This window comes from Anopheles gambiae, chromosome 3 (assembly GCF_943734735.2).
Source record: "Anopheles gambiae chromosome 3, idAnoGambNW_F1_1, whole genome shotgun sequence".
Taxonomy (NCBI): Eukaryota; Metazoa; Arthropoda; class Insecta; order Diptera; family Culicidae; genus Anopheles; species Anopheles gambiae.
The window spans coordinates 92,715,472-92,731,654 of record NC_064602.1 but is presented as its reverse complement, the minus strand read 5'-3'; the positions used below and the strand labels follow the sequence as shown (position 1 = coordinate 92,731,654).

At 44.2% G+C, this 16,183-nt stretch overlaps 1 protein-coding gene across 2 annotated transcripts in view; it reads left to right on the top strand.

The window, feature by feature from the left end:
* Positions 1-8,572: 8,572 nt before the first annotated feature.
* The window catches only part of LOC1280734 (uncharacterized), a 77,188-nt gene continuing 69,577 nt past the window's right edge, over positions 8,573-16,183 (top strand). Inside the window, exon 1 of one of the 2 annotated variants that reach the window (XM_061661510.1) lies at positions 8,573-10,850. The gene's annotated coding sequence lies outside the window, so the exon portion shown is untranslated. The remainder of the gene's footprint in view (positions 10,851-16,183) is intronic. The other variant, XM_061661511.1, reaches the window with a different exon arrangement.

Below are 16,183 nucleotides of genomic sequence, written 5' to 3'. Positions count from 1 at the left end.
GCAGAAGCTGCTGCTATCACGATCCAGGTCAACGTCAGGGTAAATCGCTACATCAAGCCTTCCAGGGATGGAACTGTATGAGAAGGATTTGCATAAATCAGCAATTTCCACAACATTCTTCATACTTCTTCTTCTTCTTTGGCACAACAACCATTGTCGGTCAAGGCCTGTCTGTACCACTAAGTGGGCTTTGGCTTTCAGTGACTTACTTATTACACATAGAAGGATAGTCATATCCTACGGGGGTACGGTCCATTCGGGACTTGAACCCATGACGGGCATGTTGTTAAGTCCGTACGAGCTGACGACTGTACCACCAGACCGGCCCAATAATACTTCATCAAACTCGAATTAGATGGAACCTATTCAAAACTTCTCCAGACACGAAAATTATTCTTATCAAGTTTGCTTGATCGATTCAATCAGATTGATCGTAAAACAAACTCATTACTTTTCTGCCCCTAGTTGGCGGTATACTTTTCACAAGCTTCCAATTTCCAAAGTGTTAAGCTGTACCACCTTCCGTTGTGAGGAATGAATAGTAGTTATCCTAGCCGGTACCAATCACCACTCGACCGGGTCTGAGCTGATGAAGCTTCCGGTTCACGAGCCCGCCCGGATCGTGTTTCAATAAATTCCAGCTCACCATTATTACGGCTCCCGATAATTGAATCAGATTTCGTCTATTCTTTACGTGTGTGTGTGTGTGTGTGTGCGTGCGGGCATGGCTCGTGTTCGTGAGACCCCAGCCCTACCGGCTAGCTCCCGGGGGGGTTTTGCTTTGCCTGTCAAAAGCCTGTCCATGGCATGCCAAGTACGGTTTGAGCAATTTCTTCGCCGGAATTTACAATTCGTCCCGGTCCGTCCTGCTCTCAACGACTGCCGAAGGCCCTGAAGAATAGCGAGTCCATAGCTCCATTGCAGCAGGCGTCTGGTTACCGTCCAGACCACGTCGTTAGAGTGAAGCGTTTTCCTTGCAGAGCGGTTGCTTTCCATCGGACGTATGCGTGCTTCAATTTACATAAAGCCACCTACCACCCACTTTGCCAACTGTCCGACGCCGGTATCCGTTTCCCCCCTGTACTACCCCCAGGGCGAACTACCTCAACGGTAGTATAATGATAGCACCAGTGCGACTTTCCCCTGGTTGCTAATGTAGAATAAAGCAGTAGAGAGTCGCATTCTACCCACAACCAGCCGCGTCAACGGTGCGAAACGGGAAGAGCGAAGCCACGGCACAGCGAAATATTAAACACGTAAGGTCTATAAAATAGATTTATGTACCGACAGGGCGAATAAATGAACTTTATAACATTATTACGATTATTGGCTACCGGTTGATAGCGGCCAGCCCTCCACACAACGACGAAGATGATTAAACTAACTCGTGATAGCATGTTTTCGGTATCACGGCGTGTGTCACGGGGTAGTGAGCGCGGGAAGAAAAGACCAGGAGGCGATGATGGTGGATTGACGCGTTGGTTGCGTAGTAGTAAAAATTGAATCTCTCACACACAGCACGCGCGACGCGGGTCAATTTGATGTGAAGTGAGGAATGTGGCGGAGTGACGGGCCGTCGTCCCGTCGACCATCCATTTGACCCAGAATTATTGTGCCTGTCAGCGGTGGCTTAGCGGGATTGAAGAGGTTGATAAACTTCCTAGAATCGTTATGGCTCGACAGGGTGGTATGGGGTAGGGTGTTTAGGGCGGTTAGGAGATGTGAGGGCAGAACATCATGTCTAGGTTAAAGCAAGCTTTAGGCAATCAATAAAATTAGGAATATTGAGGTCTTGCATGGGTCAACAAATACGAATCGAAAGATGAGTTGGAGAAGTTTGGAATCGTTCAGCTTGTATCAGAAACGATCTTTATTGTTTTATCAATTTTTATTCTTTTTTATAAGGGGTTTTCCAAATGAGTGATACGAACATTTCCTTATTTGTAAATTCGTTTGATTTGTGCAAGATATGCAAGAGGCCTGGAAAATGAAGTGAAAGGGACATTTCCTTTTATTTCTTTGCAAATCCAACTTTTTCTTCTTATTCTTCTTCTTCTTCTTCTTCTTCTTCTTCTTCTTCTTCATCTTCTTCTTCTTCTTCTTCTTTTTATTCTTCTTCTTCTTCTTCTTCTTCTTCTTCTTCTTCTTATCTTCTTCTTCTTCTGTGGCTCAACAACCATTGTCGGTCAAGGTTAGCCCATACCCACTAGTGGGGATTGGTTTTCAGTAGCTTATTGATCAACCATAACAGTATAGTCAGTCCTACGTATGGGTGCACAGTCAATCCGAAGCTTGAACCCATGACGAGCATGTTGTTAAGTCCGTACGAGTTGACGGCTTTAGCACAATACCTGTTAATTAATCTTAATGTAAACTATTATACAAAATGATTCGTTTGTTCGAACAATAATACTAATGCCTAGTAGTATGATTACCTCTCAGACTCCATGCTCATTTCTTAGGCTCACCTAGACATCTAACAGAAAAAGTTTATGTTGTTGACGGTAGACAAATATGGCACAAATACACGAATAGATGAAGTTGGATATTAGAACATACAGATTAAAAATAACTCTTCCTTGACAACATTTACTAGAACAAAGTTCTTGAATATAGAGTTCCGTGGATATAGTGTAAAGCATCTAATTCTAATAGGAAATAACAATGGAGCCTAGTTGGAGACTAGTTATTCGAAGGATTTTGTTCCAAATTGCAAGCCTAAAAAAAATAGATCAATGTAAAATTTCTTTTTGAAGTTATCATCCTCACCGTTTCCAACGAAAAAATACTCCCCGTGAAACCTCATTTAAATAATCATGTAACTCGCTAGCAAGCGCCATCAATGCGTCTCGTTATTGCCCCGACACAAACAATATCATTTATCAAACGTGTAGTCCACACGACCTCGATTTGCAAGACACATTGGAAAAACCATCCTTCTACTTGCCGCTGTGCCGCCCTTAGACCACCTACACCTACACACCACCTACTCCGGAACGGCTAACTCAAAAAACCAAACAAACAAGTGTGAAATGTTAAATGTACGCATTGCAGATGCAGAGGAAGCTTCCACGCGAAACACGGGCACCAATAACTGGTGCCTGCAACATCCGGGCGCGGGCGAGCAGCCGGAACCGCGGTTGTATGGTGCGAACGCATCCGGCATCCCCTGTGTGTGTGTTTCGGTGTTGGCTGCACTGAGACAACATTACAGCACGTTTGCTCTCGTTTGCGGACTTGCCGAAGGTTTCCAGGTTTCCGGGTACGTGCGATCGTTCCCGCCACACATTCACAACGACTTGGCAAATATGTGTCTGGGTTTTCGGTTGAAAATTTTCATTTCAATCCCAGCACCGTGACTGTCGCGGGCCCGGGTTTGCACTATCCCCAACAAGTTTTGCTCCCATCGGAAGCATTCGTTTTGATTTGGGAAGGGAAGAAAAAAAAAAACGGTGTGAAGCAACAACACTCGCCGCTCTCGTTCGTTAGGATACATCCATGGGTACGAAAATCGAAATGAAACTTTTCATATGGGGGTTAGTTTTGGGAGCCGTTTTTTTACTTGATCGCTCTTCCCTACTTGCCCAGCAAGTGTAAACAGTCGAGTGAGTGAAAAAAGAACCCTAGGAACGATGAGCGAAGCGTACTGAATTAATTTCGATTCTTTTTCCGTTGAAGAACAGTAACTGCTTCAGCAAAAATGGTAAGATCTTTTTGTTTTTGCTTTGCTTTTTCTGTTCGATCTGCTTGATTGATGGTGTTTGCTTGCTAATATTGGGACTTGGGAAGGCTTTGGAGCCGGTCGGTCGTTTCTTACTTTCCGAGATGAATTTATGTGGTGCATTAGACGTTTCGGTTTTGTTTCTAGGAAGCACAAAACTTTTCCAAACCACCAAACGAGAAAGCATTGGAAGAGAAGCTCTCTCTCTCTCTCTCTCTGTATAAGCTCTCTTCCAAAAAAGGACTTCTTGTACTTCCTACCGAAGTGCTATCCGAGTAATTGGTCGGTTTCGATCGCACAGCTATTTGAAAGTGAAAAAGAAAAGCCTTACCGCAACTGATAGCTTTTCAGGTGGTGCCATTGTGTGGCTAGATGTGGGATCAACTCTTCTAATAGAATTCCAAAGACCACTTCGAAGGTGCAATTCTGCAGAAAGCCTACCCAATCGACGCTCTGGAAACGCTTTTCGCACCTTATCTCGGTTGCGGTTAGTGTGCAGAAGAAAACTCATCTGAAACTCATTCTCGTCCTGGCCTGGTCTGGTCCGGTCAATCGGCCCCCGGACAAAGTTATCGTCCAGTTGACCTTTCCAGTTCCATCGTTTGCCGTTGGCCGAAAAGTTCACCGGTGTGGCGTACCCAGCCGCAACAATGGTTAGCTGACAAACTTTATCCATCCATATCGGGGCTTGAGATCGTTACGGAAGGAGGAGGGAGTTTCTTGTTTCTTCTTGATTTAGTGCTACAGTACGGGCGTGTTTGTGTGTCTCCAGTAGGTGTTTGGTTCTAAAGGAACAGACCTATGCGTGTGAAGCAAACGATAAAGAATGGGCTACGCCGAACTTCGACTGGCGATGAAAGCGGTCCGCGAAGCGTTCTCAAACATGTTTTTTTTATGTTTACACTTTGGTTCGCTTGGTTTGCTTTGGTGTCTTCACAACACAAACACTGTTAGCACAGCGCAGACACACATGGCCCCAGTAGCGGAGGAAACTGCTCCCGCTCAATATTTCGTACCAGCGCTGGCCACGAAACCACTTTTGGTGCTTTCCATACATCCATCTCCTTACTGGTGCGAAAAACCCCGGAATGATTTAGCACCGATAATGGTTCCAGCGGCTCTCGTTGCTCCTGCCACTGGGGTGGGTGATGGGTAACACCGTGCGTGCTTCAATTTGGTAGATTAAAATCGTGACCAACTGGCGTTTCCTTTCCAAGCGGTCTTCCTGGCCTTGGACTGGCGGCCACGAAACGTGGTTCAACGTTTTCCAAAACTGCTCAAGCGTTACACGATATCGTGATAAAAGGCACATTGATCACTACAACTCATGCTCACTCGGTGCTCGGTGTTAGCACTTGAAGTTCGTTTACTTCGAGCTGTATGGGTATGAAGCAGTGGGTTTTTGCTAGAATCGATGTGTAAGCTAAGGTCGTAGATAGGAAAATTTTCATCACTTTTTGGATTTTTGGGTTTCGTTTGGTTAGGAGAAATGACACAAACGAAGAGAAGAATTGGGGTAAGGTTTGGAAGATGCGTTAATTCGTTGCTAAAAACTATTTTTTCCCAACTTTTTCCCAAGGTTGAATTAAAAATGAGGTGGTTTTTCTTATCCAGTCCATGAGGATGCCGCTTTTTAGTTTTAAATAATTGCCATGATGTACTAGAATAAATTGAAAATGTGTCCGACCCCAAGTAGACCCTGCAGTAGACAGTACCAGTTCTTCGGTTCAACGCATCTACGAGTACAAGAGAAAAACAGCAAGCAAAGTCCGTTGCTTTTAAGACCATCATTCTGTCGGCCTAGGAGGATTCCTTCACTGAGATTTGGATTTTTGGAACTTAAAATAAGTAAAAAGCTAAAAGGTGTCGGGTAAATGTGACTTTAAATATTACAGACGTTATTTTGGGCGGTCCTATGTAGTGATAGGAAAAATGAATCTCAGAAGGGATTCTAATTTTCGAGTCCTAATTCCGGTTGGAATTCCAATCTTTTAATCCCAATCCCAATCCCAATGTGATATAGCGTTTTTCTAGTTTGCGGCGGGGTGACGAAGCTGGGGGTTCATACCACTAGTTTTATACTATTAGTCAAAGCTGGAATAAGAGCTCATTCTGCATTAGTCTTAATTCTTTACCTTTAATTCATAAAATGGACTTAATTAATTTTTTGACTGGAAATTGCGTGATTCTACCTCGGAAATTCTAAATACGAGTTTTCTTCTCGACCCCATTAATCAGAATCCCTATCTCCATCGTGATCTAATTTCCAATCCCAATCGAATCGAAATCAAATTCCATTGAAATTGAATTAGTAAGAAAATATTAAATACCAAAAATGCCTTAAGTGTCCGTAATTCGAAACAATACCGCAGACGAAAAAAAGTGTCATCAAGCATAAAAATAACTAATGTACTGACGGCGTTGTAATATTTCTCTCTGAAATATTCATGGAAAATGGATCTGAAGATGCCCACCTCTTTTACGAGTAGTTGCAGTGCCCCAGAAGTGCTTGCAGCGTATTGTAATTGTTCTGATTCTACGATGAATTCAAGCAGAAGTTGGTAATTCTCGGAAGTTGTTGATGAGTTTGTAAACCCGCTTCGGGTTAGTTACCAATCGATGCCTATCCCATAGAAGATAGGACCTTCCTTAGAATACTTATCAGCATGTTCACGTAGATAACGATTAGATTCTATTCTCTTTCAACTCTTGTTCTAGGTGTTATGCATAATACATTCTTCAAAAATTCTGAATATAATATACGAGGTTTTGGGTGCTAAGCATTATTAGTCTGTTCTTAATGATCCGCATGATACAATTTCTCAAAACTCCACAATGGGGCTCAAATAGAAACTTTGGCTTCTTCTCTCTAAATGTATACGATGTATTAGTGTTAATAACAATTTCGATACCAGACATATATTGCACACTCCTGACATGACATGCAGCCAAAAATAGCTTGTTTGACATGAACTTGAACAAGCACAACGAGCATTGGAAAAAAAACCGTTACACACCAATAAAAAATGTCACAGCAAAATCGTGCGTGTTCTGCAAGACGGTGTGCCTGGTGTAATAAATAATACACCTTGGAAAGCAGACACACACACACACACGAGCACTTTTTTTGGCGGTAAGGGAAGGCAAATGTTCCATTCGAACACCTAGCCCAAATTAATCCACACGTAGCAAATCGACCGTTCCGGCGAGGATATCAAACGCAGCCCGACAAACACAATTACCGGACAGCAAACAAAAATACAACCGCTGGCATCTTGCCGTGCCGTACGTGTAAACCAATTTTCGTAATGAAATTCGTTAGCAGTGCCAGTTCGTGACACCGGTGAAGGGCACGCAGAACCGGTGACAGTGCGCGTGTGTGTTGTGCACGTCGTGCCAATAATGTGTTGCGAAGGGAACCTCTCCACCACCACCACAGGGGAACGTTTGTTGTGCCCACGTGCGCTTCGAACGGCGTGTCTATTATCACATGCTTATTATCATAAATTAGCAGCCAGACAGAGTGGCTGCAAAGGATTAAGCTCACGCGCACGGGTATCAAACGAGTGAGCATAGAAAGTGAGCTCAAAGCGGGCGGGCCGATGAGTGGCGATGATGATGAGCTTCCGCTGTGAACCGGCGAGCTAATTTACTTCGCTCGCAACAGAATGGCAGGCAAACTAACCAAACGACAAACCGTTCCGGCTCCCCGCCCGGCGGTGATGGAAAGTAGTTGACGAGAGTGCAGTTAAATAAGCGAAAGAAAGTGAAAATGAGCTTCCTCGTGCCGGCTTATCGTACATCGTGCGCAGGGACACATCAAAGGAACGAACGGAGCGTGCAAACGAAAGAAAAAAGGGGAGAGCATAGAAAAAAAGAAATGGAGAAGAAACGCAAACATGCCAGTGGTTCCTGCCATTTTTTTTTATTCTAGGAAAGAAAAAAGGGGGAAACGGGCCAAACCCACTCCACCGAGAACGTACGCGGAATTCAAGCTTTCTTGTTGAGCTCCAAGCAAGCGGAAAGATAACAACAGCTTCTTTCAGGCACCCGCAGTGGAGCATCTTGCAGAGGGTCTCGCACAGCCAGCTGCCGTTTGGAGTTTATGGACAGCACAGGATGGGAAGAAGTAAAAGTAACAGCAGCAGCAGTAGCAAGTAGCACTTAAGCTCAGGTATTCCTGCCTGGGGAGATGCGTACCACCACCATGCAGTGTTTGAGGCGGTTCAATATTACATCTGCTCCCTGTCTGCCTTGGTTGTGTGAGTGTTTTGCTACAGATAGAAGAGAACGCCAAATCAACCCACTTGCTGTGCATTTGCTCTCCACTTGCGCTGCCAATTGCTCTACCTGGCTGTGCATTTGCTGTCCACTTCTCAACGTAACTGCTCGTGCACAATTAAGTATTTAAATCTTTTTCACGGTTGTTTCGCGTTTTAAAACGCCACTACCACGAAAGCATCCGTACCACATCCATCCGTCTAGTGCAGGAGCGAAAATCGGTCTGCCGTAAACAAAAAGCAACAGTCGTTCAGCATTTCCCATTTTGCACCCCAATGCTCGATGGAGACGCCCCGTCCCCCTGGTAAACGGTGTAGCACCTGACATTCAAAACATCAGGCAGAGGCAGCAGCTTCCCAGCGGGACCAGCAGGCACCGAACCCGCGCCGAGGACCGTTCGGTACTGTTGAATGTATCCGCTGCACGAAAGCTTCACCGCTCCTGAAAGCTTTTCACTTCGGTTCCGCCTCGGCCGTGTTCGGATTCGGGCGCAATCGTTCAATCCACCCCTCTGGGGCGTCCGCGGTCCCTCTACGCTCCACTGAAGCTGTTGCGCTTCATCAGAGGGAACCGCAGTCAACACCGCAAAACCCTCAACGTACCATCATCGTCGTCAGCCACGAGGATCGCGCGAACGGCAGCAGCGGACGGCTCCGGGGCACGAGTCTGGCGAGCTCACGCCGGGACCATTTGTCGGGGAGCGAGCGAGCGAACAGTTTGTTGCTGACGTTTGCCACGGGAAAGTGTGCGCGCCCGCCTGTGCTCGCTGCTCGTACACGGGAAAGCCCGTACCCGTGTCCGTGAATCCTCGACCGTTTCCAGTCCGTTCCTTGGACCCAGCTGCTGGTGGGACCCAGTGCAGTACGACCCGGTGGTCCGGTGTGCCGTGTCCCTGTGCAGAGGATATGGCAGAAGAAGGAGTGGTGAAGTGATGCTCTCTCTTTCTTTTGCAGACTTCTTTCGAAGTTTGTATATGCATTCGGAGTTGTGCAAGTGTATAAACATGTTTATTTTGTGAAAGAATATGGAAATTACGTAAAAAAGCGCTCTAAAAGCTGTGATGTCTCACAATTAAAATCTCATTAAATAAGCAAATATATGGCCGTGTACAGGTGTGTTTGTGTATGTGTGTGTGTGCAAATATTTGAGCCTTTGCGGCACGTGAAACCCATTTTAAACAATCGTTAATGGGTTCGTTGAGAGCTATTTTAACAGTTTCGTTCCGTGCGCCGCCAGCTAGAAAATAAAGATAAGTGGCAAACTGTGTGGCAAAGTCCTTCGGCAACCCAAAAAGCCCGAAAGGAAGTGTGAAATTATTTACCGAACATCGAAAAGTAATTACTCACACCTGCGGCACAACTGGTTTGTGGGGCGTATTGTCACAGCGCCACCTGAAGCGACTCGGCTAGTAAAACGGGGAGACAGGTGCGTTCAAAGCTTTTTTTTCTGTGAGAAGGTTTCAGTGTGAGGCAACCGTCCCGAACGGTTTGAGCGTTTGTGAATGTTCTGCATCAAGTGTTGGAGAGAGAGAGAGCATTGGAATTGGAGTGATTAGTAAAATGCATTAAATATCTTCTGATGCAAGCCTGACAGCACAATGAATATACATAAGTGAAGAAGCTAAAAGTTTAATTTATGTGTAAATTAAGCAAAATGGTACAGTTATAGATACAACTTCAAAAATCCAATGGCAAGTGTCCCAAAAATAATATAGAAAAAATCAATCACAAAACGCAAGTTAATCAGTTTCCAGTGCCGTTCATTATTTCCGTTCGTTGCTCTGTTGCCATTGTATGGCCAATAAAACGCACCCTCCAACTCTCTGAACGGCCCACAAAAAAAAAACTCCAACCCGACGGCGATGATTAGTAGCGAGAACCAATCGATCTTCGTTAAAACGATCCCGAAAGGCTGTGCTAAAGTGACGAGTTCTCGAGTACTGCTCCAAAAACACTCCCCCACGCTGCTTTCCACACAGCCGTACTCGCGCCAGATCTGTGGCTGAAATTTTAGAGGGAAAATTCGATCTCAACTTCTGCCACAAGAGCGGCTCACCAGCTGCTGTTTCGGTCGGTTAATTTGATGGGAAAATCGTCTCACGTTCAATCGGTTACTTCGGAAGGCCCGGAATCGGCAGAAACGCACGCCAAGGGCAGCGGAGTAGTAAACGAAACGGAAGCGATCCAGCAAACGCAGCTGTACGGAATCACATCGAATATCGGCGGAGTCTAGGGCAAGCAACAAGCGAACGTATGTGGCGTGGGCAAAACCAAGACCAGCGGTGCGAAAATGGTGGCGAAGTGTTGTGGCGTTAAAAGTTTGAAATTAAATTACGAAAAAGAAAACTCCCGCTTACGAAAAAGGAATACGGAACCGTGCCCGCAGTGATCCGTCGGAATTAAGTGAATGATTTGATGCGAGTGCGACGAAAAGAGAAAGAGAGAGTGAGTGAGAGAGAGAAAGTTTGTTGTGTGTACAGTTCGCTGGCTGGTGAAGGTGGAAAGAAGTGTACATTTGTGTCCATGGTGAAAGTTTTGGGTGTTAGAGAATTGTACGGTGAAATTGATACCAAGTTGGAATGCTGTTTGCCTTTTTCGTTGCTCACTTGCGCTAAAACTTAATTTCAATCCAAGCGCACGCGATTGCCAAACTGTGAAAAAGGGCTACAGTTTCGATCAAGCGGCTTTAGTGGCGAGCTTACCACTGGAATTTGGTGCGCGGAATCTGAGTGGCGGAGAAAGGAAGCTGTGCAGCTTTGGAATTTTGGGTGAGGTTCGAGTCGGTAATCTCGGTTCAATTCGATTCTCTTTAAGTGACACCACGAACCACTCGGGGCTGCAGTTAAATGGTAAGTCGACCTTTAAGGCGTTAATTCCGGTTGAAACATTTCTTGAAGGATTTTCCCATTTCAATGAGAGGGTATAACAATGTTCCTGTTTTGATGAGGTTGTTCGTACGACGATTGAAAATGAAATAAAAATGTTAACAAGAGCTTAGTAGGATTAGTATACATTGAGCATTGCATACATTAAGGCGTTTTAATTATAAGCGCCTAAATTTATGCTATACGCATAGCTCCAACTCTATGTTTGCTCTATTTCACCCATTAATGTCTCTAAGGCGTCCACTTTCATAGAGTACATCGATCGTTGTCCGTAAGGCATCAAGTTTTGACTGTTAGTAATTGCTTGTGGATTAAATTTCATTCCTAAAAAACAATCTAATTTCACGCTGTTTGAAATTACAATTTTCATAAATCTGTTTTTGAGCAGATTTATCGTCAATCCTAAAAGAGTAGATTACAGACAAAACTGAGTGCGTTAGAGTAAGAAATTGATGTACACTATCAAAATTTGATGCCTTAGAGCTAAAATTTGGCTGCAATGACTGTCAATCACAACAGATTAGCTTCATCCTTTAATATGTTATCTCATCTCTAATATCTTTTGCTTGCTATTTTAGTTTGAATTTAATTAAAAATTCCCGCATTTCTCTATCATATTTGTAAGTTTATCGTGTCTTAATGCTAATTCTGGCTACAAATTCAAATAATACATCTTTGGGTGGATACATTTGTATTACAAACGCTTCACAATTCATAACTGTCGTTCGAAAGGTCAAGGTTGATGTAAGCTTTGCACGCTATAATGCAAAAATCTCATCATCTTAAATTGAAGACACCTGAACCATTAAGTTAAACAGCCAAAACAGTCACCTTTATCAAACAAAGCTGTCAAACAAACCACCAACGCTCAACCACACATACACACATGTCTTCAACTTTGCCCTTTCCAGCACACTAGCTTTCTGTCCTGCCTGTTTGGTCCAAATCAACGCATCTCTCTACCTAAACGTGTCTGGGATCGACCGGGAGACAAATTGCAAAATTTGCTTCCTTCCAAAACTGGGATGCTACGGAAGGTACACACACACACTTACACTTACACACTCGGGATGGACCCAAAGATATGAAAATTTGTGATGTGTTACTGCTCCCACGCAAGCCTGCCGCAAGCCGCAAGAAGTTAGACACAGATAAAGAAATGGAACAGCTCGTGTCGTCCCTTGCGAGGCACCTTGATGAGGCAAGGGGATGACGCTCTGTTTGTTGGGACGCTTCGCTCTTATCCGGCAAAATCACGATCTCAATCAGTGAGCAACAAACATGAACAGACCTCAAACGACTTGCTGATTGTTGCTCCGAGGGTGGGTGTGTGTGAGATGAGTTCATGTGACTCGGCTACACCTTGACGTTGCTTTTACTTCTGTCAGCACCCGAGCAGTCCCTTAAGTGCGAGACATTTTTCACCATACACCTCGCCCAGTTTCGTAGCTCTCTTCGTAGCCACCTTCCGCGGCTGTAATAATCATCCTGCGGCCACATTCTTCGCTCGTGGGAATTTTACCTTCACTCTCCCGTGGTCGGAGGTGACGCGTGGTGGTTTGTAGTTTGCAGAGCGGGATGAAAATCTTGCCGCACGCAACCCGATATTTATCGTGTAATGGAATCAATTTTGTTCCCTTTTGTTGTTGTTTTGTGCTGTTTGTTGTTTGGTTGCTCTTTTGCTCACACCTTTGGCCCACAGCCGGGAGCAAACGAAACGTACAATAAAATTTAACCTCACATTATTAAACCAGGCCAGGCGCCGCCGTTGCAGCCTTTTTTCTTCGCCCGGAGCATGACCGTATGGTGCCTTTTTCCTGGTGCCGCTGCTGCGGGATTTTTCGGGCACCGCTTATCCGCTCAGAGATCCGTTCCGGGACAGTAGACAAGAAAATGGAATGCTGTACAAAAAATCAATTGCGTTAGAAGGCGAGTGTGAACCTTCTGGAAAAACATGAAGGAAAAAGTAAAAAAAAAATGTCTGCAACCGATGGATGCAAAAAAAACTAGGTGACCGTCACCATAAAAAAGGTATCTGCCTCCCATAGGAATTATTTCGCTGTTTAGTGATTTATTACAAAGTGTTCGTTCCATTTTTGTGCGTTTTTTCTTCCTTTTTTTGGCCGCACATTGAATTTGCTCGCCGCTGCCTTGTAAGATTCAATCGTTTCTGGCAAGAAAAGCTGCTCTTCGATCGATCCCCCCAAAAAAAAGCATCACTTTTGGAAAGGTGCTTAGCTGGGTTTGGATTCTCCTGGATTGGCCTTCCTTTGCCTTTTAAGCTACTGTGGTTGAAAGATTTTCCATACCCCGAAAACACCTCAGCTGCGAAGCGTCGTTAAGGCGACCGGTTGTTCAAAAAAGAAAATCCTCTTACTCAACGCACTCACACATGCTTAAACGTGCGAGCATGCAGGGCAGACAGTCGCTCTTTTACAGTCCACTAACCGTACGGGGACATATTTTCCGTGGTTTCACCCACACATTGTCAGCACTCGCCAGCCCGCGCGTCGGGAAAGTGAGGGAAAAAGGATGAGCCGGTAGCGGTAGCTCAACGCCCTCATGCGGTTTATCTCAGCTGCAGTCAGCATAAATCCGAAACGTGCTACAAGGGGGCTTTTTTTTAAAAACTGGAAGGTTTTGGGCCGGTTTTAAGCAGCTGAAGGACGGCGGAGAGAGGATACGTGGCAGGAAAAGTGGTTCGTTAATTAATTTAAATAAACACAACTCATCTCACCGTGCTACGTGGCCGCATGGTGGGATTAAATAGTTGCCGATGGAAAAATGTAGTGTTAAAGGCTTTGAACTGCTCATCTTTAGGACTAAAGATAAAACATTAAGCTAAATGTTGAATAAATATTAAATTTGTAATATTCTATTAGGAAAATTAAAAAAAATGTAAAATGATTCAAAGAAACTTATTGATTGTGTGAGTTCTATAACAATCTTGAATTCTATAAATCTCATTATTCATATTTCTACTACAGAAATTATAACAGACATTTAAAATTTAACAGTTTTCGGTTATACCTATTATAAATATAAACTTCCAATGTTAAACAAACCCCTTAAAACACACACAATTTTCTTGCATCAGTTTGTCCGAACCGGTCTCACTGTGCCGAAAGTAGCTAAAACTGAAGGACGGCACCGACCCCGAAAATCTCGGCCCTTACATGTTACGGTCCCTACATTTTAATGAAACACACCCGCGTGGGCTTTAAACGATTTACTAGATGGTTATTATCAAACGTGTCTACAAGACAAAAAAGCGCCCAAAAACGGGCCTTAAAAACTGTGCCGCAAAGAAACGGCGACAACGAGTGACAACGGAACGAGAGCGAACCCTTCAGAGTTTTATCACACTCTGGGTTTTTTTTTTTTGTGTGAACCACCGTCCAAGAGTAGGGTAAATCAGATCGATTAATTAACTCGGCAGCCCCAACTAAAGAGTGTTCAAGCGTTCGACACATTAAGCCCTCGGAGTTATAAGCCGCATTTTTTTTCAAGTGTGCTTTTCTCAAACACACCCTTAAACCTTTTCCAATAAGAAAAAAAAAGATCCAATTTGTTATGAAACGATTGGTCACACGTTCAGCACGTTCTTCTCCGTATCGGATCGCATTATTTGCTCTATTCTTGTTCTGTGTTATTTTACCAAGTTGTTGCGTTTGACCGTAAGTTATTTTCATTTCCGGCTGTCACCATTTTTTTGGTTTTTCTTTAGCTTTTTTCAAACGTGTCGAAAAACCTAACCAACGGCGACAAATAGTTGACATACCACGAACACAAACTTGCAATATTTTACTGTCTCACACACCCACAAAGCTTCAGTGTGCCAGTCACAGCGTGTCGGAAGGGAAGGAGCGTCCCGGCAAGGCTCACTCGTGATCGTTGTGTCCGTGACATGTGGTTCTCAGTCGTTCGTGGTCGTACGGTGTGCCTCGACCGTTGTTCGTCCTCACCGGTCGGGGATGACTGAGTGGGATTTAGAAATTCATAGGCAAAAGGGTGGTGCGTTCGCTTGCGCCTGGAATGCTGCAAACATTTTCCATTTATTTTTTCCACCAATGCCTCCTATGCCTCTCCCAAACCCCAGCTTGACGTTGCGAGGTTGCTGGAAAGGCCCGCGGAACCGGACGCAGTGCTATCACGGGCTTAATCCGAGTAGCAGCAGCAGCAAACATAGCCAACGGTGGGCGTGTGTTGCGTCAAATGCATTTCACGCTGGCGCCACTACCTTTCCATTTTCCGCAGTCCGTGCGCAGGTGAATTATGAATGCAACAGTAGAACATTCATGCCGCTTTCTATATGCATACGGTTTCAAATTTTCCTTACTGACACGACTCCTTTTTGGAAGTGAAATGTGAGACTGTGTATGTGTGTGTGTGTGTGTGTGTGTGTGTGTGTGTGTGTGTGTATGTGTGTGTGGCAAACTTTTCTTCTGCCGGTCGTGCCCAATCGTGTGGCTGTTTGCGCATTGCCTTTTATATGCCGGTATGAAAATGAAGAACCACACACACAAAAAAATCCTGCTCTGCTACGATTATGGTGATTGTCTGTGTTCCATGCCTATACCTATATGCGCCTGCACGGGCATGAGATTCCGTACTCTTCCGCGTTTTCTTTCTTCCTACTTTCTGCGGAATGGGGAAAAGGCTGCGTTTCTGTGGCGAATGAAAGTTTTTCGCTATGAACTCATCCTTCTTTTTTTCTTCCAGCGGCAAGAGCGTTCCTTTATGATGCACTATTAAATATTGCATGAAATGTATGCACGCTTCCGCTTGTCGATGTTTGCTTTTTCCACCGAAAAAAGTATATTTTTTACTTTAAATTTGGTTGCAGAGTTGAACGTTCAATAGAACAAGCTTTCTTTTTTCATTCTCAGAATATTATTTTATCAAGGAAACATATTATCTAAAAAGTATGGTGATTTTTTTGCATAAAAAGTGTGTTTTTTATATCGAACATTTTGTCGAAAATAGAAACCAGAACTGTTCTCCACAAAAAGCAAAGTTCTGCAAGAATTCTTTTATGATTTGTTATTTTTTTAAGAACATCATGCAACATGCAATAAAACGTATAAAAGAATGGACTGTGCCATCTATCTTGAGTACAAATCTAATTATGAGTTGGTGTTGGGGGGCAGGATTATTAAATATCTGTAAGTCTGATTATGGATACGGTCGGCATGTAATAACTTTGAGCTCGTGCTGGCCAGAGAGGCCTTCAAACATCGTTAAGGAAGGTCTTCGTTTTGCCGAAATAGGTAAAACTGATGTGAATCCTATTTCAA